At 44.3% G+C, this 19,962-nt stretch overlaps 29 non-coding genes and 2 pseudogenes across 29 annotated transcripts; all 31 read right to left on the reverse strand.

Moving 5' to 3' along the window:
- Nucleotides 1–168: 168 nt before the first annotated feature.
- LOC147266049 (5S ribosomal RNA) lies at nucleotides 169–287 on the reverse strand. The gene has a single exon (XR_015113999.1). It is a non-coding gene; the product is annotated as a 5S ribosomal RNA (ribosomal RNA).
- Nucleotides 288–597: 310 nt separating this feature from the next.
- LOC147266050 (5S ribosomal RNA) lies at nucleotides 598–716 on the reverse strand. Its single transcript, XR_015114916.1, has one exon. It is a non-coding gene; the product is annotated as a 5S ribosomal RNA (ribosomal RNA).
- A 309-nt stretch (nucleotides 717–1,025) lies between these two features.
- Nucleotides 1,026–1,144, reverse strand: LOC147266051 (5S ribosomal RNA). Its single transcript, XR_015114944.1, has one exon. It is a non-coding gene; the product is annotated as a 5S ribosomal RNA (ribosomal RNA).
- Nucleotides 1,145–1,454: 310 nt separating this feature from the next.
- On the reverse strand, nucleotides 1,455–1,573 carry LOC147266052 (5S ribosomal RNA). Its single transcript, XR_015115526.1, has one exon. It is a non-coding gene; the product is annotated as a 5S ribosomal RNA (ribosomal RNA).
- A 309-nt stretch (nucleotides 1,574–1,882) lies between these two features.
- LOC147266053 (5S ribosomal RNA) lies at nucleotides 1,883–2,001 on the reverse strand. Its single transcript, XR_015114000.1, has one exon. It is a non-coding gene; the product is annotated as a 5S ribosomal RNA (ribosomal RNA).
- Nucleotides 2,002–2,311: 310 nt separating this feature from the next.
- LOC147266054 (5S ribosomal RNA) lies at nucleotides 2,312–2,430 on the reverse strand. The gene has a single exon (XR_015113062.1). It is a non-coding gene; the product is annotated as a 5S ribosomal RNA (ribosomal RNA).
- A 309-nt stretch (nucleotides 2,431–2,739) lies between these two features.
- LOC147266055 (5S ribosomal RNA) lies at nucleotides 2,740–2,858 on the reverse strand (annotated as a pseudogene).
- A 310-nt stretch (nucleotides 2,859–3,168) lies between these two features.
- Nucleotides 3,169–3,287, reverse strand: LOC147266056 (5S ribosomal RNA). Its single transcript, XR_015114169.1, has one exon. It is a non-coding gene; the product is annotated as a 5S ribosomal RNA (ribosomal RNA).
- A 309-nt stretch (nucleotides 3,288–3,596) lies between these two features.
- Nucleotides 3,597–3,715, reverse strand: LOC147266057 (5S ribosomal RNA). Its single transcript, XR_015113031.1, has one exon. It is a non-coding gene; the product is annotated as a 5S ribosomal RNA (ribosomal RNA).
- A 310-nt stretch (nucleotides 3,716–4,025) lies between these two features.
- On the reverse strand, nucleotides 4,026–4,144 carry LOC147266058 (5S ribosomal RNA). The gene has a single exon (XR_015114364.1). It is a non-coding gene; the product is annotated as a 5S ribosomal RNA (ribosomal RNA).
- A 6,980-nt stretch (nucleotides 4,145–11,124) lies between these two features.
- On the reverse strand, nucleotides 11,125–11,243 carry LOC147266059 (5S ribosomal RNA). Its single transcript, XR_015114001.1, has one exon. It is a non-coding gene; the product is annotated as a 5S ribosomal RNA (ribosomal RNA).
- Nucleotides 11,244–11,553: 310 nt separating this feature from the next.
- On the reverse strand, nucleotides 11,554–11,672 carry LOC147266060 (5S ribosomal RNA). Its single transcript, XR_015114180.1, has one exon. It is a non-coding gene; the product is annotated as a 5S ribosomal RNA (ribosomal RNA).
- Nucleotides 11,673–11,981: 309 nt separating this feature from the next.
- On the reverse strand, nucleotides 11,982–12,100 carry LOC147266061 (5S ribosomal RNA). The gene has a single exon (XR_015114192.1). It is a non-coding gene; the product is annotated as a 5S ribosomal RNA (ribosomal RNA).
- A 309-nt stretch (nucleotides 12,101–12,409) lies between these two features.
- LOC147266062 (5S ribosomal RNA) lies at nucleotides 12,410–12,528 on the reverse strand (annotated as a pseudogene).
- A 310-nt stretch (nucleotides 12,529–12,838) lies between these two features.
- LOC147266063 (5S ribosomal RNA) lies at nucleotides 12,839–12,957 on the reverse strand. Its single transcript, XR_015114203.1, has one exon. It is a non-coding gene; the product is annotated as a 5S ribosomal RNA (ribosomal RNA).
- A 309-nt stretch (nucleotides 12,958–13,266) lies between these two features.
- On the reverse strand, nucleotides 13,267–13,385 carry LOC147266064 (5S ribosomal RNA). The gene has a single exon (XR_015113411.1). It is a non-coding gene; the product is annotated as a 5S ribosomal RNA (ribosomal RNA).
- Nucleotides 13,386–13,695: 310 nt separating this feature from the next.
- Nucleotides 13,696–13,814, reverse strand: LOC147266065 (5S ribosomal RNA). The gene has a single exon (XR_015114365.1). It is a non-coding gene; the product is annotated as a 5S ribosomal RNA (ribosomal RNA).
- A 309-nt stretch (nucleotides 13,815–14,123) lies between these two features.
- Nucleotides 14,124–14,242, reverse strand: LOC147266066 (5S ribosomal RNA). Its single transcript, XR_015113285.1, has one exon. It is a non-coding gene; the product is annotated as a 5S ribosomal RNA (ribosomal RNA).
- A 309-nt stretch (nucleotides 14,243–14,551) lies between these two features.
- On the reverse strand, nucleotides 14,552–14,670 carry LOC147266067 (5S ribosomal RNA). The gene has a single exon (XR_015114475.1). It is a non-coding gene; the product is annotated as a 5S ribosomal RNA (ribosomal RNA).
- Nucleotides 14,671–14,979: 309 nt separating this feature from the next.
- On the reverse strand, nucleotides 14,980–15,098 carry LOC147266068 (5S ribosomal RNA). The gene has a single exon (XR_015114002.1). It is a non-coding gene; the product is annotated as a 5S ribosomal RNA (ribosomal RNA).
- A 310-nt stretch (nucleotides 15,099–15,408) lies between these two features.
- LOC147266069 (5S ribosomal RNA) lies at nucleotides 15,409–15,527 on the reverse strand. The gene has a single exon (XR_015114214.1). It is a non-coding gene; the product is annotated as a 5S ribosomal RNA (ribosomal RNA).
- A 309-nt stretch (nucleotides 15,528–15,836) lies between these two features.
- Nucleotides 15,837–15,955, reverse strand: LOC147266070 (5S ribosomal RNA). The gene has a single exon (XR_015113291.1). It is a non-coding gene; the product is annotated as a 5S ribosomal RNA (ribosomal RNA).
- Nucleotides 15,956–16,264: 309 nt separating this feature from the next.
- Nucleotides 16,265–16,383, reverse strand: LOC147266071 (5S ribosomal RNA). Its single transcript, XR_015115377.1, has one exon. It is a non-coding gene; the product is annotated as a 5S ribosomal RNA (ribosomal RNA).
- Nucleotides 16,384–16,693: 310 nt separating this feature from the next.
- Nucleotides 16,694–16,812, reverse strand: LOC147266072 (5S ribosomal RNA). Its single transcript, XR_015114366.1, has one exon. It is a non-coding gene; the product is annotated as a 5S ribosomal RNA (ribosomal RNA).
- A 309-nt stretch (nucleotides 16,813–17,121) lies between these two features.
- On the reverse strand, nucleotides 17,122–17,240 carry LOC147266073 (5S ribosomal RNA). The gene has a single exon (XR_015113155.1). It is a non-coding gene; the product is annotated as a 5S ribosomal RNA (ribosomal RNA).
- A 309-nt stretch (nucleotides 17,241–17,549) lies between these two features.
- LOC147266074 (5S ribosomal RNA) lies at nucleotides 17,550–17,668 on the reverse strand. The gene has a single exon (XR_015114661.1). It is a non-coding gene; the product is annotated as a 5S ribosomal RNA (ribosomal RNA).
- A 310-nt stretch (nucleotides 17,669–17,978) lies between these two features.
- LOC147266075 (5S ribosomal RNA) lies at nucleotides 17,979–18,097 on the reverse strand. The gene has a single exon (XR_015113006.1). It is a non-coding gene; the product is annotated as a 5S ribosomal RNA (ribosomal RNA).
- Nucleotides 18,098–18,406: 309 nt separating this feature from the next.
- Nucleotides 18,407–18,525, reverse strand: LOC147266076 (5S ribosomal RNA). The gene has a single exon (XR_015114004.1). It is a non-coding gene; the product is annotated as a 5S ribosomal RNA (ribosomal RNA).
- A 310-nt stretch (nucleotides 18,526–18,835) lies between these two features.
- LOC147266077 (5S ribosomal RNA) lies at nucleotides 18,836–18,954 on the reverse strand. The gene has a single exon (XR_015114225.1). It is a non-coding gene; the product is annotated as a 5S ribosomal RNA (ribosomal RNA).
- Nucleotides 18,955–19,262: 308 nt separating this feature from the next.
- Nucleotides 19,263–19,381, reverse strand: LOC147266078 (5S ribosomal RNA). Its single transcript, XR_015113156.1, has one exon. It is a non-coding gene; the product is annotated as a 5S ribosomal RNA (ribosomal RNA).
- Nucleotides 19,382–19,690: 309 nt separating this feature from the next.
- LOC147266079 (5S ribosomal RNA) lies at nucleotides 19,691–19,809 on the reverse strand. The gene has a single exon (XR_015114240.1). It is a non-coding gene; the product is annotated as a 5S ribosomal RNA (ribosomal RNA).
- Nucleotides 19,810–19,962: the final 153 nt, after the last annotated feature.

Below are 19,962 nucleotides of genomic sequence, written 5' to 3' on the forward strand. Positions count from 1 at the left end.
TCGAGAGAAAAGTACTGCATCTGCCATCTGTCTTCTTCAAATTAACCACTGCATGAAATTCCATTCCAAAGCTGCAGAGGGCGCTTCAAGAAAAGGTGTGTGAGGGAAGCTCGCTCATGCTGGTCCCCAAAGACTCAAAGCGGCCCTTTCCTCACAATGAAACAAAAAAGCTTACAGCACCTGGTATTCCCAGGCGGTCTTCCATCCAAGTACTAACCAGGCCCGACCCTGCTAAGCTTCCGAGATCAGACGAGATCGGGCGTGTTCAGAGTGGTATGGCCGTAAGCCCTTGACTCTCACACACATGGGCTCTATATCCATTTCACTCACTTTACAACCTCAAAAAAAATGTGATGTGCAACAGCCTCACGGTCTTTTTACACACCAAATAGTTGTCCTGTCAATACAAAGAAAAAAATGTTGATGTCATCGAGAGAAAAGTACTGCATCTGCAATCTGTCTACTTCAAATTACACACTGCATGACATTCCATTCGAAAGCTGTGGAGGGCACTTCAAGAAAAGGTGTGTGAGGGAAGCTCGCTCATGCTGGTCCCCAAAGACTCAAAGCTGCCCTTTCCTCACAAAGAAATAAAAAAGCTTACAGCACCTGGTATTCCCAGGCGGTCTTCCATCCAAGTACTAACCAGGCCCGACCCTGCTTGGCTTCCGAGATCAGACGAGATCGGGCGTGTTCAGAGTAATATGGCCATAAGCCTTTGACTCTGACACACATGGGCTCTATATCCATTTCACACAATTTACAACCTCAGAAAAAAAGTGATGCGCAAAAGCCTCAGGGTCTTTTCACACGCCAAATCGGTGTCCTGTCAATAAAAGAAAAGAATGTTGATGTCATCGAGAGAAAAGTACTGCATCTGCCATCTGTCTTCTTCAAATTAACCACTGCATGAAATTCCATTCCAAAGCTGCAGAGGGCGCTTCAAGAAAAGGTGTGTGAGGGAAGCTCGCTCATGCTGGTCCCCAAAGACTCAAAGCGGCCATTTCCTCACAATGAAACAAAAAAGCTTACAGCACCTGGTATTCCCAGGCGGTCTTCCATCCAAGTACTAACCAGGCCCGACCCGGCTAAGCTTCCGAGATCAGACGAGATCGGGCGTGTTCAGAGTGGTATGGCCGTAAGCCCTTGACTCTCACACACATGGGCTCTATATCCATTTCACTCACTTTACAACCTCAAAAAAAATGTGATGTGCAACAGCCTCACGGTCTTTTTACACACCAAATAGTTGTCCTGTCAATACAAAGAAAAGAATGTTGATGTCATCTAGAGAAAAGTACTGCATCTGCCATCTGTCTACTTCAAATTAACCACTGCATGACATTCCATTCCAAAGCTGTGGAGGGCGCTTCAAGAAAAGGTGTGTGAGGGAAGCTCGCTCATGCTGGTCCCCAAAGACTCAAAGCTGCCCTTTCCTCACAAAGAAATAAAAAAGCTTACAGCACCTGGTATTCCCAGGCGGTCTTCCATCCAAGTACTAACCAGGCCCAACCCTGCTTAGCTTCCGAGATCAGACGAGATCGGGCGTGTTCAGAGTGGTATGGCCGTAAGCCCTTGACTATTACACACATGGGCTCTATATCCATTTCACACAATTTACAACCTCAGAAAAAAAGTGATGCGCAACAGCCTCAGGGTCTTTTAACACGCCAAATACGTGTCCTGTCAATAAAAGAAAAGAATGTTGATGTCATCGAGAGAAAAGTACTGCATCTGCCATCTGTCTTCTTCAAATTAACCACTGCATGAAATTCCATTCCAAAGCTGCAGAGGGCGCTTCAAGAAAAGGTGTGTGAGGGAAGCTCGCTCATGCTGGTCCCCAAAGACTCAAAGCGGCCCTTTCCTCACAATGAAACAAAAAAGCTTACAGCACCTGGTATTCCCAGGCGGTCTTCCATCCAAGTACTAACCAGGCCCGACCCTGCTAAGCTTCCGAGATCAGACGAGATCGGGCGTGTTCAGAGTGGTATGGCCGTAAGCCCTTGACTCTCACACACATGGGCTCTATATCCATTTCACTCACTTTACAACCTCAAAAAAAATGTGATGTGCAACAGCCTCACGGTCTTTTTACACACCAAATAGTTGTCCTGTCAATACAAAGAAAAGAATGTTGATGTCATCTAGAGAAAAGTACTGCATCTGCAATCTGTCTACTTCAAATTACACACTGCATGACATTCCATTCGAAAGCTGTGGAGGGCGCTTCAAGAAAAGGTGTGTGAGGGAAGCTCGCTCATGCTGGTCCCCAAACACTCAAAGCTGCCCTTTCCTCACAATGAAACAAAAAAGCTTACAGCACCTGGTATTCCCAGGGAGTCTCCCATCCAAGTACTAACCAGGCCCAACCCTGCTTAGCTTCCGAGATCAGACGAGATCAGGCGTGTTCAGAGTGGTATGGCCGTAAGCTCTTGACTCTCACACACATGGGCTCTATATCCATTTCACACACTTTACAACCTCAGAAAAAAAGTGATGCGCAACAGCCTCAGGGTCTTTTCACACGCCAAATCGGTGTCCTGTCAATAAAACAAAAGAATGTTGATGTCATCGAGAGAAAAGTACTGCATCTGCCATCTGTCTTCTTCAAATTAACCACTGCATGAAATTCCATTCCAAAGCTGCAGAGGGCCCTTCAAGAAAAGGTGTGTGAGGGAAGCTCGCTCATGCTGGTCCCCAAAGTCTCAAAGCGGCCCTTTCCTCACAATGAAACAAAAAAGCTTACAGCACCTGGTATTCCCAGGCGGTCTTCCATCCAAGTACTAACCAGCCCCGACCCTGCTAAGCTTCCGAGATCAGACGAGATCGGGCGTGTTCAGAGTGGTATGGCCGTAAGCCCTTGACTCTCACACACATGGGCTCTATATCCATTTCACTCACTTTACAACCTCAAAAAAAATGTGATGTGCAACAGCCTCACGGCCTTTTTACACACCAAATAGTTGTCCTGTCAATACAAAGAAAAGAATGTTGATGTCATCGAGAGAAAAGTACTGCATCTGATATCTGTCTACTTCAAATTACACACTGCATGACATTCCATTCGAAAGCTGTGGAGGGCGCTTCAAGAAAAGGTGTGTGAGGGAAATTCGCTCATGCTGGTCCCCAAACACTCAAAGCTGCCCTTTCCTCACAATGAAACAAAAAAGCTTACAGCACCTGGTATTCCCAGGCGGTCTCCCATCCAAGTACTAACCAGGCCCGACCCTGCTTAGCTTCCGAGATCAGACGAGATCGGGCGTGTTCAGAGTGGTATGGCCGTAAGCCCTTGACTCTGACACACATGGGCTCTATATCCATTTCACACAATTTACAACCTCAGAAAAAAAGTGATGCGCAACAGCCTCAGGGTCTTTTCACACGCCAAATCGGTGTCCTGTCAATAAAAGAAAAGAATGTTGATGTCATCTAGAGAAAAGTACTGCATCTGCCATCTGTCTACTTCAAATTAACCACTGCATGACATTCCATTCCAAAGCTGTGGAGGGCGCTTCAAGAAAAGGTGTGTGAGGGAAGCTCGCTCATGCTGGTCCCCAAAGACTCAAAGCTGCCCTTTCCTCACAAAGAAATAAAAAAGCTTACAGCACCTGGTATTCCCAGGCGGTGTTCCATCCAAGTACTAACCAGGCCCGACCCTGCTTAGCTTCCGAGATCAGACGAGATCGGGCGTGTTCAGAGTGGTATGGCCGTAAGCCCTTGACTCTCACACACATGGGCTCTATATCCATTTCACTCACTTTACAACCTCAAAAAAAATGTGATGTGCAACAGCCTCACGGTCTTTTTACACAACAAATAGTTGTCCTGTAAATACAAAGAAAAAAATGTTGATGTCATCTAGAGAAAAGTACTGCATCTGCAATCTGTCTACTTCAAATTACACACTGCATGACATTCCATTCAAAAGCTGTGGAGGGCACTTCAAGAAAAGGTGTGTGAGGGAAGCTCGCTCATGCTGGTCCCCAAAGACTCAAAGCTGCCCTTTCCTCACAAAGAAATAAAAAAGCTTACAGCACCTGGTATTCCCAGGCGGTCTTCCATCCAAGTACTAACCAGGCCCGACCCTGCTTGGCTTCCGAGATCAGACGAGATCGGGCGTGTTCAGAGTAGTATGGCCATAAGCCTTTGACTCTGACACACATGGGCTCTATATCCATTTCACACAATTTACAACCTCAGAAAAAAAGTGATGCGCAACAGCCTCAGGGTCTTTTCACACGCCAAATCGGTGTCCTGTCAATAAAAGAAAAGAATGTTGATGTCATCTAGAGAAAAGTACTGCATCTGCCATCTGTCTACTTCAAATTAACCACTGCATGACATTCCATTCCAAAGCTGTGGAGGGCGCTTCAAGAAAAGGTGTGTGAGGGAAGCTCGCTCATGCTGGTCCCCAAACACTCAAAGCTGCCCTTTCCTCACAATGAAACAAAAAAGCTTACAGCACCTGGTATTCCCAGGCGGTCTCCCATCCAAGTACTAACCAGGACCGACCCTGCTTAGCTTCCGAGATCAGACGAGATCAGGCGTGTTTTTTTTTTTTTGTCTTTTATTATCAAAAATACATCATACATTTTTACCAACTGTACATTCTTATTTACATGACAAAATTTAACAATTATATAAAAAAAATAAATTCCTTCAGGAAAGAAATCTTACCAAAAAAAAACCCCACCCTTGATACACCTCGAACTTGATGAAAACACCATCAGAGTTTTTTTTTTTTTTTTTTTTTTTTTTTAATTAAGTTAAATTTAGACAAATAAACCAACACTATGTGCCTACAGCCACTGGAGCAATGCAGGTCATTCCAAAAAAAATAAATAAAAATTAAAGAGAGACAAAAAAAACTCATGGGACTAAAAAGAACAAATTCCTGTCGTGAAGTGTCACACACACAATTTTTTTTTTTTTTTTTTTTTTTTATTTTAAATGAAATTTTATCAAAATGAAATGTTAAACACACCAAAAACATAAACCACCCAATTTGCTCACCCCTTTATTAAATTTGAAAAATACTTTGCTTTATAAAAAAAAGAGACTACTTAGCTGGGAATTTGAAGAGAAAACATACCATTGTCAATCTTGTTTATTTCAATTTTGCCATTTGCTATGTTGAAAAATGTGTTTTTCCTGCAGAAAGTGTTTTCAAAAATATCCTTGTCCATGTCATGTAAGATTTGTAGGTGTGTCAAGAGTGTTGTGTAAAAAACCCCAAATATGTTTATTTTCTTCTTTTCATAGAGAGCGTAGTTTCTAGTTGTCCATATTGATTTTTTTGCAAAAGTGAGTATGGTATTTATGAGAGTCCTGTTCTGATCCTTTTGTTTCAGTGTTGTACCAAAGAGAAGAGTCCATGTCCATAGTGTTTCATCTGTCAAACTGAAATTGCAGTGCTCTTGCAGTAGCATCCTGATGAAATTCCTGAATTTATCCGATTCCTTGCAGTTGATGAATAGATGCTCCTGATCTTCCGGTTCTTTATTGCAGATTTGGCATGTCCTACTGTAGTTTTCCTTATTAATCTGGTGTAATTTGATTCCTGTGAAAATTCTCCTGTGTCTGATATTGAATTCTAGCTTGAAAGTATTGCTGTCCATGTAAGGTATGTTAAGGTTTTGCCAGATTTTTCCTATCGGTATTCCCTTGAATAATTGTGCCCAGTGTTTTTCTGCTTTTGGAGTGCGTTTAATTGAGTTAATCCCTATGGTGTACCAGTCCTTTGTTTTCACCTGTGACAGCTCTTTCCCTGTGTACTGTGTGACAAGCTCAAGCGGTGGGAGTTCGGGGTCTGCTCTCGATTTGTCCGTGATGATTAAGTTTCTCCACAGTGAGGTTATGTTTCTGTTGATTTTGTTACCTAGTCCATTTAGGTAATCCTTTCTGCACGGTGTCCCTGTTTTTTTGAGTTGGGTTGTGACTTTCCTGAGACTGAACAGACCCCTTTCCCCCACCACTTGACCGACCCTTGTTATATTATGTTGCTGAAGTGCCCTGCATTTAAGTGTCCTACCATTGTGTGTGAAAAAGGTGCTTTCGAGAAAAGGTAACTGCAGCACATGACTTTTCTGACTGCACTTAGGCCTGAGGTGGGGCAGGAATTTGCCCCATGCCTCTAGCACCTCCTGGTAGAACATCGGTAGCGAGCCATGGCTTTTCCCAGGAAGGAGGTGATAAAGAGGGAGTTTCTCCCCCTCCCCGTACTCAGCCAGGTAGCCCGCCATTGTGTCCTCCCAGGGGTACTGCCTGTTCGAATCGAGAAAATTTCTAACTAATTTGGCCCTGAGTGCATCTTTTTTTGCACTGATGTCAATTAGTCCTAATCCCCCCTCCCTTTTATTAGCAATTATCACCCGATGAGCGATCGAATTTCCCTTTCCCCTCCAAAGGAAGGAGGAGATCGCTTCATTGAGCGAATTTAGTGCCCACTGCGGTAGCTCACAGGCCCCCAAAACATGATTAATTTTTGACAGTATTAAGGCATTGATGACAATTACCTTTCCTCTCAGGCTTAAACCCCTACTTCTCCATAAATTAAGTGTATTTTCTACCTTTTTTACAAGTTCTCTCCACCCTAAGTCCCTGGCTTCCCCTTCATTTTTACCAATGTATACACCCAGTATTTTCCTGTATTCTTTAGTGCTAAAACCCCAATTATTTTTTAAACTATTTTTACCGAATTCCATCATTTCTGACTTATTTCTGTTAACCTTAGCTCCTGATGCTTTTTCATATCTTTCTAGATGTTTTATAATATAATTTAAATTTTCTTCATTTTTAAACATTATATTGATATCATCCGCAAATTGTGCTATTTTAACGACTTTGTCTCTATATGTTTTTATACCTATAATATTCTTATCATTCATTATACTTAAAGCTAGTGGCTCAGCAACAATACTGTATAAAAGAGCTGAAAGCGGGCATCCTTGCCTTACCGATCTTTTTAATTTGATCTTTTCTGTTAGTTGTCCATTTATCTTTATTTGACTGTATGCGTTATCGTATAATAATTTAATCCATTTAATAAAGCCTTCACCGTATCCAAATCTTTTTAAAGTTTTATATAAGAAAAGATGTTCTACTCTGTCGAATGCTTTCTCCAAATCAATTCCGAGCAGATACCCCCCCTGTGCTGCCATTGTCCTGACGGTATCCTTTATTGTAAGGATCGTATCTATGATGTCTCTATCTGGTATGCCGTATGCCTGTGTATTACCAATAATGGTCCCTATTGTAAGTTTAAGCCTGTTTGCCAGTGTTTTGGTCAGTATCTTGTAATCTGTATTGAGTAAACTTATTGGTCTATAGTTTGTTATATCCTGTTTTGAACCTTTATTTTTGTAGATAAGTGAAATTATTCCTGCAGTGAATGTATTGGATGTTCTCTGTTCCCGTTCCATTGAGTGGTACAATGACAGCAACAGGGGAGCTATCTGCTCTTTGAAACAAATATAAAATTCTGCTGTTAAACCATCTACCCCTGGACTTTTGTTTTTATTTAAGCTATCTATTGCCGTCTTTATCTCATTAATAGTAATTTGTGCATCAGACCATTCCTTATCCTCCACTGAAATACTAGTTTGGATATTTGATAACAACTTGTCTACCTCTTCGCTATTGCTATATCCATTATCAAATAATTCTTTATAAAACTCTGTAGTTACTCTTAGTATATTTTCTTGATCGTCATATTCTTTTCCAGTTATATCGTTGATTTTTTCTATTATAGTTTTGTTTTGTTTTTGCTTTTCGAGCCCCAAAAAATATGCGGTGCATTTTTCTCCTTCTACTAAATTTTTAACTCTGCTTCTTATCATTGCACCTCTGCATTTTATTTTTTCTATGTTTACTAGTTTTGCTTTATATAATTCATAGTTTTCTGTGTTTCTGTTAGGTTCTTTATCAAATAATGCTATTTCATGATTGATTAATTTTCTTAGTCGATTTTCTTCCAGCTCCTCTCTCCACTTTTTCTCTTTACTATAATTTATACTACTTCTTTTAATTCTTTGCTTTAGAATTTCCCACTTTTCTATAAAATTATTTTCTATTTTCATTTCAATTTTTGCATAATCAAGCAGTTTTGTGATTTTTTTAACGTAAGTTGAATCTGCCAGGAGGCTGGAGTTGAGGCACCAGGTACCTCCCCCCCTGAAACCTCCTGCAGCACCCAAGTAACACTCAATTGTTGCGTGATCACTCCATGCGTTATAATTATATTGTATTTTATTGATCTGTTTTGTTGCTTCAGGGGCCGCTAGACATAAATCTATTCTGGCTTGTTTCATTTTTCCCTGCACAACCTGTCTTCTGGAGTACTCTTTCTTGAATGGGTTGTGAATTCTCCATACATCTGTCAAATTGTGAATATTCATTAAATTATATAGCTCAGTTCTGCTTGTGTCATTCTTGTATACATTGTTAATTGATATATCATCCTTAGTTAATGCGATATTGAAATCTCCTATTATTATGGTTCTATGATCTATCCATCTGCTTATACTATTTAGAAACATTTTCCTTTCCTTTTCACAGTTACTGGCATATATGTTAACAATTCTGTATGTTCTATTGTTTATGCAAACATCTATAATAAGTATTCTACCTTTCTTGTCATGATATATTAACTTGCTATTGGTACTTATAGTCTTTTTTACTAAAATAGCTACGCCACAAGATTTACTTGTGCCGTTGCTAAAAAAGACATCTCCTCCCCACATTTTGCTTGCTGCCGCCACGCTATCCCCTTCCCACCTTGTCTCCTGTAAGCAGAGAATGTCACACTTGCTTTTAAGTAAAATGGCGGTCATCCTGCCATAAGTGCGGAGTCCATTGACATTAAGGGAGTGCAGCAGAAACATGGTCAGACCAAAAAAACCTTTAAACAGCCAATTTTCCCTCAAGATTTTTTACCTCTCCCTCCTTCTTTCTTCTGTTTTTTCTTCATCGCAGCATCTTTTATTGAGGTGTGCTTTTTCCGAATATTTTTTATTGTGGCAAAGTCCATTTCCGAGTCACTGTTTGATCTACTCTGAGGAGGGAAGGTGGAGGGCACATTTAAGGTAGGTACCCTGGTGGATGTGGCTGCCGCCGGCTGCAATTCTCTTGGGGTATCCCCCACCTCCATTGATTCCAGGAGTTGAGAAGGCTCCGGCTCCTTTTCGGACCCGTTTCCTCCTCCATCCTTTCCTCTCTGCTGTGGGCCTGAGTCAGTGCTCATGTCATTCAGACTTGAACCAAGCCTTGTGCCTGGGCTCTGCACCACTTTAGGAGGGCTCTGGGTTCTCTGAGGGGCGTAACCCTCACCGGCAGCCTGCTTGGCGGCGCCACTACCCACCTCGTCATCTTCCTCCTCATCCTCCGTTCCTCCCTCACTTAAACCTTCCATCTCACTGTACAGCTCCTCAGATCCAGATTCCACCACAATATCCTCATCACTATAATTACAATTACATTCATCAATTTTGTTCCAACACACCTCACATTTCTGTATCTTATTAGGTTTCCTGTTGCACTCCCTTGCATAATGCCCCTGGACACCACACTTATGGCAGGAGAACTCAGGACAGTCCCTTAGGATGTGCCCCGGCTGGAGGCACATCCTACACACCCTAGCCTGCCTATCATGTATGACCCTGAAATATTCCGGTCCCATTGCTGTGTCAAACCGTGCTGAATAAGGCAGAGATTGGACTTTATCTGTAAACTTTACTTTGAGAAACCGCGTCCCATCAGCAATTTGCGTACCCGGCCACATCCTCCTCCTTATAGTTGATGCCGCTGAGACTCCCCACCCTTCTAGCTTCTGTAAAATTTCCTCATCTCTGATGTAAGCTGGTAAGCTTAAAAAAGAAACCATGAGTTCATCATTACACAGATCTTTGACATGCACCGTGTTGTCCCCAATTTTGAAACCATCTAGGATTCTCTCTTTCCCTTTGATGTGTGACATGGTAATTTCATATTTCTGCGGCCCTGTCGCCCTACAGGCTATTAAACCTCCACACAGTGCTCTTATGCATCTCATTAATTCGAGAACTGGGACTTCATCCTGCCCAGTTACCTCGACACTGACCGTCAGTTCTCTGTCATACTTGTGGTCGCCACCCGCAGATTTCGCCGCTCCATGTCGCTGCTGCAGCTGCCTTTCCCCACCAGACGCCGCATCTCTTTCCGCCGCCAATTCTCTCTCACTCTCCGCCGCCTCTCCAGTAGCTCCTCGCTGCCCAGGTCTTCTCGGAACCACGTCTTCAGCTCTGTTCTTCAGGCCACCAGCTCTCGTTGCCTGTGGACCGGCTCCAGCGCTCATCTCCTCTGAATCAGCCGCTGCTCGCCGTCTTTCCCCCGCTGTCGCTGCGGAAGCCGCTCTCGCATTTCCCTCCGGCAGTTTTCCTTCCGACTTCTTCATGTTTCGTTTCTGATTGTTTCTTTTAACAAGCAACCATTTTTCATTTTCTTCACCTGTTTGTGCGTTTATGTCAAGTCCGTTTTCCATGCTCGTAATCTGAAGTCCGTTTGCAGAGTTCAAATCCATTTGGTCCGTCCGAAAGTTTTCCATTAGGAAAAAAAAAAAACTCAAATTGACCTCCCCCGATCAGTATAAAAACTGTCGGGGGGAAAAAATGTTCACTCTAAAAACGAACCAAAAATGCACGGAAAATAAGGAAGAACAATGAAAAAGGCTGAAAAAAACGAAAGAAATGGGAAAAGCGGAGTCCGCGACCTCCGTGTGTCGTGCTGTCAGCGTACCGTCTGATTGGCGCATGCGTGTTCAGAGTGGTATGGCCGTAAGCTCTTGACTCTCACACACATGGGCTCTATATCCATTTCACTCACTTTACAACCTCAAAAAAAATGTGATGTGCAACAGCCTCACGGTCTTTTTACACACCAAATAGTTGTCCTGTCAATACAAAGAAAAAAATGTTGATGTCATCTAGAGAAAAGTACTGCATCTGCAATCTGTCTACTTCAAATTACACACTGCATGACATTCCATTCGAAAGCTGTGGAGGGCACTTCAAGAAAAGGTGTGTGAGGGAAGCTCGCTCATGCTGGTCCCCAAAGACTCAAAGCTGCCCTTTCCTCACAAAGAAATAAAAAAGCTTACAGCACCTGGTATTCCCAGGCGGTCTTCCATCCAAGTACTAACCAGGCCCGACCCTGCTAAGCTTCCGAGATCAGACGAGATCGGGCGTGTTCAGAGTGGTATGGCCGTAAGCCCTTGACTCTCACACACATGGGCTCTATATCCATTTCACTCACTTTACAACCTCAAAAAAAATGTGATGTGCAACAGCCTCACAGTCTTTTTACACACCAAATAGTTGTCCTGTCAATACAAAGAAAAGAATGTTGATGTCATCTAGAGAAAAGTACTGCATCTGCAATCTGTCTACTTCAAATTACACACTGCATGACATTCCATCCGAAAGCTGTGTAGGGCGCTTCAAGAAAAGGTGTGTGAGGGAAGCTCGCTCATGCTGGTCCCCAAACACTCAAAGCTGCCCTTTCCTCACAAAGAAATAAAAAAGCTTACAGCACCTGGTATTCCCAGGCGGTCTCCCATCCAAGTACTAACCAGGCCCGACCCTGCTTAGCTTCCGAGATCAGACGAGATCGGGCGTGTTCAGAGTGGTATGGCCGTAAGCCCTTGACTCTGAAACACATGGGCTCTATATCCATTTCACACAATTTACAACCTCAGAAAAAAAGTGAAGCGCAACAGCCTCAGGGTCTTTTCACACGCCAAATAGGTGTCCTGTCAATAAAAGAAAAGAATGTTGATGTCATCTAGAGAAAAGTACTGCATCTGCCATCTTTCTACTTCAAATTAACCACTGCATGACATTCCATTCCAAAACTGTGGAGGGCGCTTCAAGAAAAGGTGTGTGAGGGAAGCTCGCTCATGCTGGTCCCCAAACACTCAAAGCTGCCCTTTCCTCACAATGAAACAAAAAAGCTTACAGCACCTGGTATTCCCAGGCGGTCTCCCATCCAAGTACTAACCAGGCCCGACCCTGCTTAGCTTCCGAGATCAGACGAGATCGGGCGTGTTCAGAGTGGTATGGCCGTAAGCCCTTGACTCTTACACACATGGGCTCTATAACCATTTCACTCACTTTACAACCTCAGAAAAAAAGTGATGCGCAACAACCTCAGGGTCTTTTCACACGTCAAATAGGTGTCCTGTCAATAAAAGAAAAGAATGTTGATGTCATCGTGAGAAAAGTACTGCATCTGCCATCTGTCTACTTCAAATTAACCACTGCATGACATTCCATTCCAAAGCTGCGGAGGGCTCTTCAAGAAAAGGTGTGTGAGGGAAGCTCGCTCATGCTGGTCCCCAAAGACTCAAAGCTGCCCTTTCCTCACAAAGACACAAAAAAGCTTACAGCACCTGGTATTCCCAGGCGGTCTCCCATCCAAGTACTAACCAGGCCCGACCCTGCTAAGCTTCCAAGAACAGACGAGATCGGGCGTGTTCAGAGTAGTATGGCCGTAAGCCCTTGACTCTCACACACATGGGCTCTATATCCATTTCACTCACTTTACAACCTCAAAAAAAATGTGATGTGCAACAGCCTCACGGTCTTTTTACACACCAAATAGTTGTCCTGTCAATACAAAGAAAAAAATGTTGATGTCATCTAGAGAAAAGTACTGCATCTGCAATCTGTCTACTTCAAATTACACACTGCATGACATTCCATTCGAAAGCTGTGGAGGGCACTTCAAGAAAAGGTGTGTGAGGGAAGCTCGCTCATGCTGGTCCCCAAACACTCAAAGCTGCCCTTTCCTCACAATGAAACAAAAAAGCTTACAGCACCTGGTATTCCCAGGCGGTCTCCCATCCAAGTACTAACCAGGCCCGACCCTGCTTAGCTTCCGAGATCAGACGAGATCGGGCGTGTTCAGAGTGGTATGGCCGTAAGCCCTTGACTCTGACACACATGGGCTCTATATCCATTTCACACAATTTACAACCTCAGAAAAAAAGTGAAGCGCAACAGCCTCAGGGTCTTTTCACACGCCAAATAGGTGTCCTGTCAATAAAAGAAAAGAATGTTGATGTCATCTAGAGAAAAGTACTGCATCTGCCATCTGTCTACTTCAAATTAACCACTGCATGACATTCCATTCCAAAGCTGTGGAGGGCGCTTCAAGAATAGGTGTGTGAGGGAAGCTCGCTCATGCTGGTCCCCAAAGACTCAAAGCTGCCCTTTCCTCACAAAGAAATAAAAAAGCTTACAGCACCTGGTATTCCCAGGCGGTCTTCCATCCAAGTACTAACCAGGCCCGACCCTGCTTAGCTTCCGAGATCAGACGAGATCGGGCGTGTTCAGAGTGGTATGGCCGTAAGGCCTTGACTCTCACACACATGGGCTCTATATCCATTTCACTCACTTTACAACCTCAAAAAAAATGTGATGTGCAACAGCCTCACGGTCTTTTTACACACCAAATAGTTGTCCTGTAAATACAAAGAAAAAAATGTTGATGTCATCTAGAGAAAAGTACTGCATCTGCAATCTGTCTACTTCAAATTACACACTGCATGACATTCCATTCAAAAGCTGTGGAGGGCACTTCAAGAAAAGGTGTGTGAGGGAAGCTCGCTCATGCTGGTCCCCAAAGACTCAAAGCTGCCCTTTCCTCACAAAGAAATAAAAAAGCTTACAGCACCTGGTATTCCCAGGCGGTCTTCCATCCAAGTACTAACCAGGCCCGACCCTGCTTGGCTTCCGAGATCAGACGAGATCGGGCGTGTTCAGAGTAGTATGGCCATAAGCCTTTGACTCTGACACACATGGGCTCTATATCCATTTCACACAATTTACAACCTCAGAAAAAAAGTGATGCGCAACAGCCTCAGGGTCTTTTCACACGCCAAATCGGTGTCCTGTCAATAAAAGAAAAGAATGTTGATGTCATCTAGAGAAAAGTACTGCATCTGCCATCTGTCTACTTCAAATTAACCACTGCATGACATTCCATTCCAAAGCTGTGGAGGGCGCTTCAAGAAAAGGTGTGTGAGGGAAGCTCGCTCATGCTGGTCCCCAAACACTCAAAGCTGCCCTTTCCTCACAATGAAACAAGAAAGCTTACAGCACCTGGTATTCCCAGGCGGTCTCCCATCCAAGTACTAACCAGGACCAACCCTGCTTAGCTTCCGAGATCAGACGAGATCAGGCGTGTTCAGAGTGGTATGGCCGTAAGCTCTTGACTCTCACACACATGGGCTCTATATCCATTTCACACACTTTACAACCTCAGAAAAAAAGTGATGCGCAACAGCCTCAGGGTCTTTTCACACGCCAAATCGGTGTCCTGTCAATAAAACAAAAGAATGTTGATGTCATCGAGAGAGAAGTACTGCATCTGCAATCTGTCTACTTCAAATTACACACTGCATGACATTCCATTCGAAAGCTGTGGAGGGCACTTCAAGAAAAGGTGTGTGAGGGAAGCTCGCTCATGCTGGTCCCCAAACACTCAAAGCTGCACTTTCCTCACAATGAAACAAAAAAGCTTACAGCACCTGGTATTCCCAGGCTGTCTCCCATCCAAGTACTAACCAGGCCCAACCCTGCTTAGTTTCCGAGATCAGATGAGATCGGGCGTGTTCAGAGTGGTATGGCCGTAAGCTCTTGACTCTCACACACATGGGCTCTATATCCATTTCACACACTTTACAACCTCAGAAAAAAAGTGATGCGCAACAGCCTCAGGGTCTTTTCACACGCCAAATCGGTGTCCTGTCAATAAAACAAAAGAATGTTGATGTCATTGAGAGAAAAGTACTGCATCTGCCATCTGTCTTCTTCAAATTAACCACTGCATGAAATTCCATTCCAAAGCTGCAGAGGGCCCTTCAAGAAAAGGTGTGTGAGGGAAGCTCGCTCATGCTGGTCCCCAAAGTCTCAAAGCGGCCCTTTCCTCACAATCAAACAAAAAAGCTTACAGCACCTGGTATTCCCAGGCGGTCTTCCATCCAAGTACTAACCAGGCCCGACCCTGCTAAGCTTCCGAGATCAGACGAGATCGGGCGTGTTCAGAGTGGTATGGCCGTAAGCCCTTGACTCTCACACACATGGGCTCTATATCCATTTCACTCACTTTACAACCTCAAAAAAAATGTGATGTGCAACAGCCTCACAGTCTTTTTACACACCAAATAGTTGTCCTGTCAATACAAAGAAAAGAATGTTGATGTCATCTAGAGAAAAGTACTGCATCTGCAATCTGTCTACTTCAAATTACACACTGCATGACATTCCATCCGAAAGCTGTGAAGGGCGCTTCAAGAAAAGGTGTGTGAGGGAAGCTCGCTCATGCTGGTCCCCAAACACTCAAAGCTGCCCTTTCCTCACAATGAAACAAAAAAGCTTACAGCACCTGGTATTCCCAGGCGGTCTCCCATCCAAGTACTAACCAGGCCCGACCCTGCTTAGCTTCCGAGATCAGACGAGATCGGGCGTGTTCAGAGTGGTATGGCCGTAAGCTCTTGACTCTCACACACATGGGCTCTATATCCATTTCACACACTTTACAACCTCAGAAAAAAAGTGAAGCGCAACAGCCTCAGGGTCTTTTCACACGCCAAATAGGTGTCCTGTCAATAAAAGAAAAGAATGTTGATGTCATCTAGAGAAAAGTACTGCATCTGCCATCTTTCTACTTCAAATTAACCACTGCATGACATTCCATTCCAAAACTGTGGAGGGCGCTTCAAGAAAAGGTGTGTGAGGGAAGCTCGCTCATGCTGGTCCCCAAAGACTCAAAGCTGCCCTTTCCTCACAAAGAAATAAAAAAGCTTACAGCACCTGGTATTCCCAGGCGGTCTTCCATCCAAGTACTAACCAGGCCCGACCCTGCTTAGCTTCCGAGATCAGACGAGATCGGGCGTGTTCAGAGTGGTTTGGCCGTAAGCCCTTGACTCTGACACACATGGGCTCTATATCCATTTCACACAATTTACAACCTCAGAAAAAAAGTGATGCGCAACAGCCTCAGGGTCTTTTAACAAGCCAAATACGTGTCCTGTCAATAAAAGAAAAGAATGTTGATGTCATCGAGAGAAAAGTACTGCATCTGCCATCTGTCTTCTTCAAATTAACCACTGCATGAAATTCCATTCCAAAGCTGCAGAGGGCGCTTCAAGAAAAGGTGTGTGAGGGAAGCTCGCTCATGCTGGTCCCCAAAGACTCAAAGCGGCCCTTTCCTCACAATGAAACAAAAAAGCTTACAGCACCTGGTATTCCCAGGCGGTCTTCCATCCAAGTACTAACCAGGCCCGACCCTGCTAAGCTTCCGAGATTAGACGAGATCGGGCGTGTTCAGAGTGGTATGGCCGTAAGCCCTTGACTCTCACACACATGGGCTCTATATCCATTTCACTCACTTTACAACCTCAAAAAAAATGTGATGTGCAACAGCCTCACGGTCTTTTTACACACCAAATAGTTGTCCTGTCAATACAAAGAAAAAAATGTTGATGTCATCTAGAGAAAAGTACTGCATCTGCAATCTGTCTACTTCAAATTACACACTGAATGACATTCCATTCGAAAGCTGTGGAGGGCACTTCAAGAAAAGGTGTGTGAGGGAAGCTCGCTCATGCTGGTCCCCAAAGACTCAAAGCTGCCCTTTCCTCACAAAGAAATAAAAAAGCTTACAGCACCTGGTATTCCCAGGCGGTCTTCCATCCAAGTACTAACCAGGCCCGACCCTGCTTGGCTTCCGAGATCAGACGAGATCGGGCGTGTTCAGAGTAGTATGGCCATAAGCCTTTGACTCTGACACACATTAGCTCTATATCCATTTCACACAATTTACAACCTCAGAAAAAAAATGATGCGCAACAGCCTCAGGGTCTTTTCACACGCCAAATCGGTGTCCTGTCAATAAAAGAAAAGAATGTTGATGTCATCTAGAGAAAAGTACTGCATCTGCCATCTGTCTACTTCAAATTAACCACTGCATGACATTCCATTCCAAAGCTGTGGAGGGCGCTTCAAGAAAAGGTGTGTGAGGGAAGCTCGCTCATGCTGGTCCCCAAACACTCAAAGCTGCCCTTTCCTCACAATGAAACAAAAAAGCCTACAGCACCTGGTATTCCCAGGCGGTCTCCCATCCAAGTACTAACCAGGACCAACCCTGCTTAGCTTCCGAGATCAGACGAGATCGGGCGTGTTCAGAGTGGTATGGCCGTAAGCTCTTGACTCTCACACACATGGGCTCTATATCCATTTCACACACTTTACAACCTCAGAAAAAAAGTGATGCGCAACAGCCTCAGGGTCTTTTCACACGCCAAATCGGTGTCCTGTCAATAAAACAAAAGAATGTTGATGTCATCGAGAGAAAAGTACTGCATCTGCCATCTGTCTTCTTCAAATTAACCACTGCATGAAATTCCATTCCAAAGCTGCAGAGGGCGCTTCAAGAAAAGGTGTGTGAGGGAAGCTCGCTCATGCTGGTCCCCAAAGACTCAAAGCGGCCCTTTCCTCACAATGACACAAAAAAGCTTACAACACCTGGTATTCCCAGGCGGTCTTCCATCCAAGTACTAACCAGGCCCGACCCTGCTAAGCTTCCGAGATCAGACGAGATCGGGCGTGTTCAGAGTGGTATGGCCGTAAGCCCTTGACTCTCACACACATGGGCTCTATATCCATTTCACTCACTTTACAACCTCAAAAAAAATGTGATGTGCAACAGCCTCACGGTCTTTTTACACACCAAATAGTTGTCCTGTCAATACAAAGAAAAAAATGTTGATGTCATCTCGAGAAAAGTACTGCATCTGCAATCTGTCTACTTCAAATTACACACTGCATGACATTCTATTCGAAAGCTGTGGAGGGCGCTTCAAGAAAATGTGTGTGAGGGAAGCTCGCTCATGCTGGTCCCCAAACACTCAAAGCTGCACTTTCCTCACAATGAAACAAAAAAGCTTACAGCACCTGGTATTCCCAGGCGGTCTCCCATCCAAGTACTAACCAGGCCCAACCCTGCTAAGCTTCCGAGATCAGACGAGATCGGGCGTGTTCAGAGTGGTATGGCCGTAAGCTCTTGACTCTTACACACATGGGCTCTATATCCATTTCACACACTTTACAACCTCAGAAAAAAAGTGATGCGCAACAGCCTCAGGGTCTTTTCACACGCCAAATCGGTGTCCTGTCAATAAAACAAAAGAATGTTGATGTCATTGAGAGAAAAGTACTGCATCTGCCATCTGTCTTCTTCAAATTAACCACTGCATGAAATTCCATTCCAAAGCTGCAGAGGGCCCTTCAAGAAAAGGTGTGTGAGGGAAGCTCGCTCATGCTGGTCCCCAAAGTCTCAAAGCGGCCCTTTCCTCACAATCAAACAAAAAAGCTTACAGCACCTGGTATTCCCAGGCGGTCTTCCATCCAAGTACTAACCAGGCCCGACCCTGCTAAGCTTCCGAGATCAGACGAGATCGGGCGTGTTCAGAGTGGTATGGCCGTAAGCCCTTGACTCTCACACACATGGGCTCTATATCCATTTCACTCACTTTACAACCTCAAAAAAAATGTGATGTGCAACAGCCTCACAGTCTTTTTACACACCAAATAGTTGTCCTGTCAATACAAAGAAAAGAATGTTGATGTCATCTAGAGAAAAGTACTGCATCTGCAATCTGTCTACTTCAAATTACACACTGCATGACATTCCATCCGAAAGCTGTGTAGGGCGCTTCAAGAAAAGGTGTGTGAGGGAAGCTCGCTCATGCTGGTCCCCAAACACTCAAAGCTGCCCTTTCCTCACAATGAAACAAAAAAGCTTACAGCACCTGGTATTCCCAGGCGGTCTCCCATCCAAGTACTAACCAGGCCCGACCCTGCTTAGCTTCCGAGATCAGACGAGATCGGGCGTGTTCAGAGTGGTATGGCCGTAAGCCCTTGACTCTTACACACATGGGCTCTATATCCATTTCACTCACTTTACAACCTCAGAAAAATGTGAAGCGCAAAAGCCTCAGGGTCTTTTCACACGCCAAATAGGTGTCCTGTAAATAAAAGAAAAGAATGTTGATGTCATCTAGAGAAAAGTACTGCATCTGCCATCTGTCTACTTCAAATTAACCACTGCATGACATTCCATTCCAAAGCTGTGGAGGGCGCTTCAAGAAAAGGTGTGTGAGGGAAGCTCGCTCATGCTGGTCCCCAAACACTCAAAGCTGCCCTTTCCTCACAATGAAACAAAAAAGCCTACAGCACCTGGTATTCCCAGGCGGTCTCCCATCCAAGTACTAACCAGGACCAACCCTGCTTAGCTTCCGAGATCAGACGAGATCGGGCGTGTTCAGAGTGGTATGGCCGTAAGCTCTTGACTCTCACACACATGGGCTCTATATCCATTTCACACACTTTACAACCTCAGAAAAAAAGTGATGCGCAACAGCCTCAGGGTCTTTTCACACGCCAAATCGGTGTCCTGTCAATAAAACAAAAGAATGTTGATGTCATCGAGAGAAAAGTACTGCATCTGCCATCTGTCTTCTTCAAATTAACCACTGCATGAAATTCCATTCCAAAGCTGCAGAGGGCGCTTCAAGAAAAGGTGTGTGAGGGAAGCTCGCTCATGCTGGTCCCCAAAGACTCAAAGCTGCCCTTTCCTCACAAAGAAACAAAAAAGCTTACAGCACCTGGTATTCCCAGGCGGTCTCCCATCCAAGTACTAACCAGGCCTGACCCTGCTTAGCTTCCGAGATCAGACGAGATCGGGCGTGTTCATAGTGGTATGGCCGTAAGCCCTTGACTCTGACACACATGGGCTCTATATCCATTTCACACACTTTACAACCTCAGAAAAAAAGTGATGCGCAAAAGCCTCAGGGTCTTTTCACACGCCAAATAGGTGTCCTGTCAATAAAAGAAAAGAATGTTGATGTCATCGAGAGAAAAG

The sequence above is a fragment of the Aulostomus chinensis genome, chromosome 4, assembly GCF_037954235.1.
Source record: "Aulostomus chinensis isolate RoL2024-O1b breed Wild chromosome 4, RoL_Achi_v1.0, whole genome shotgun sequence".
Lineage (NCBI taxonomy): Eukaryota > Metazoa > Chordata > Actinopteri > Syngnathiformes > Aulostomidae > Aulostomus > Aulostomus chinensis.